Below are 2,500 nucleotides of genomic sequence, written 5' to 3'. Positions count from 1 at the left end.
TAAAAGAAAAACAATGCAATATATCTTGTTTCCTCATTTGACGGACGAACATAAACAAGCGCGCATATTTTTCGTAGAGGAAGAACGTCTTCTCGTCATATTTTTGTAGCCATGGTTTCATCCATAGTCTCTTTCTACTTTTCTTGGTCTTTTTATATTCTCTGTACTTTTGGAAACAGGCAAGTGTCTAAGAGTAAGGGAGACAAGCGCGAGATCCATCGCAACTACTGAGGAGGGACTGCGGACACGATTTCTTTTGATGCTGCGATCCAGTGGACTGAGCTGGTGGTTATTTTCGTAGTGTAACCAAAACGGATGGGCGGGTGGGTTTCAAGTCACTGATAATCGTTGGATTCCAACGAAATAGTTGGTCAGTCTAACCGTACCTTTAAGGGGGCGGCAGATTTACTTCGATCATTCGCTATTACCCCACAATTTCTCTAAGGATAAGGATAAATCAAGACATATTTATCCTTATCCGACTTGATGAACGTGTGTTAGCTGGCGCTGACTCGACTGAGCTTAGTCCTTACCCATCGTGGTGCCCAGCCACAGCGGTAACCTCCAGTCGTCAATTGCAACTTCTCTCACCTGGGCGGGGCGGGAGCGGCCGACCCCTCGGATGAGACACTTTACTACTGTACTATTCCCGAGGCTGCAATTTTCCTGACACTTATCATGCCTTCGCTAGCTATCTAGACCGATATGTTAGTTGTACTTTGTTTGCAAAAGAAATGACTGCTAGATTCTATCCCAAAAAGCACATCCTTACCCATTCCAATATCTTAACTCCTCCCCTCCCACACCACACATCACTGCTGCAACCCTACAATCTATGCACATTATAATGGAGTACGTATGTGTGCTCCTACAGTCACGGTCCAAACGTTTGTGCACGAGTATGAGCGCATATACACGGAAGTGCGCAGGTGTGTATATGGGCACGTGCATGCATGCACATGTGTAAGTGTCCATGTGTGCGTGCATGCATGAGAAACAATACACATGCGCGTTTATGTTTATGTATGTACAATTATATGTATGCGTATAGTTATGTGTAAGAGTAGAAGATGTATGTGTATGTGTGTGTTCATATGTTTGTACATGAGTATAAACATATGTACATGTACGTAGATGCATATATTTATGCGTATATATATATATATATATATATATATATATATATATATATATATATATATATATATATATATATATATATATATATATATATATATATATATATGCATATGTGTATGTGCGGCCGTAAACAGGTGTATGCATATTTACGCTGGTGGACACTAATGTGTATTCATATAAGTATGTGTACATACACGTATGCATAAGTATGTGTATCATAATATGTATGTGTATGTATGGTCATATGTACATGAACAAAATATAGGCGAATATATATGCGTATGTAGGTATATATATTGTGTGCATTTGTCTATGTATGTGTATGCATGCGCATGTGTTTAGATGTCTATAATGATACTCAAGCCCACGGGGGTATACCCTAGTGTAGTGAGCAGGCCCGTGTGTTGCTAATCCTTGTCCAGGGTCAAACCTGCTGGAGGGGCTTATCAGTGGTATCCTGGCAAAATTACGCCCCCCCCCCCACCAAAATACGCCTAAGCCAGTAGGTTGGGGTAACTTGGCTGTCTACCTCTCAGTCAAAAAACCATGCCTGCACAAACAGAGCAACGGCAATCCTTCCCCGGAGGCGTAGGAGCCCCTGGTTACGGCGGCGATCAGGATCGCTCCAGAGGCCTGAAACTGACAGCACGGAGGACGTTCGCATTGTTAGGTCTCGCTCCAGTTCAGGGCTGAGAGTTATGCCTGAGTTGCACCACAGCAAGTGCGGCAAATACATGCAGGAGCAATTAGTTTAGGAAGACCGGGAATTCTTGAATGTTCCTTTTTAAGTCTCTCCTCCGGCCTTGAGTTTAACTTAATAATGCACTGCATATATACATACATATCTATCTCTCTCTCTCTCTCTCTCTCTCTCTCTCTCTCTCTCTCTCTATATATATATATATATATATATATATATATATATATATATATATATATATATATATATATATATATAAACAGACACACACACACAATCACAAACACACATAAAACACACAAACACGCACACACCATCTCCTTGCCTTTTCCTCTGTTCCCCTCTTTCACATCCTCTTCCTCTCTCACCCTCTGTTGTCTCCAACCAAAAAAGTTCCCGCTGCTGGAAAGTGCAAGCCAAGCGTAGGTTTTAAAGTACAAGTAAACATTGTTCGAAGCCGAAAAAATGGATGGAGGGGGAGCCTAACTTTTTAATTTTCCTTTGTTAAAACGGTGTTGGTGGCCTTTCGCTCGCTCGTACTTCGGTTCGTGTAGAATTGAAAGGGGTTGTTCGGCTGTCGACCCGTGACTCTGCATTGTAAAACTGACTGAGAGTGGCCGCTGTTTTTTATCCGTAGAGATGATAATGATGATGATAATG

This window comes from Penaeus monodon, chromosome 38 (genome assembly GCF_015228065.2).
Source record: "Penaeus monodon isolate SGIC_2016 chromosome 38, NSTDA_Pmon_1, whole genome shotgun sequence".
In the NCBI taxonomy this organism is placed as follows: Eukaryota; Metazoa; Arthropoda; class Malacostraca; order Decapoda; family Penaeidae; genus Penaeus; species Penaeus monodon.
Note: the sequence above shows the minus strand (reverse complement) of the source record.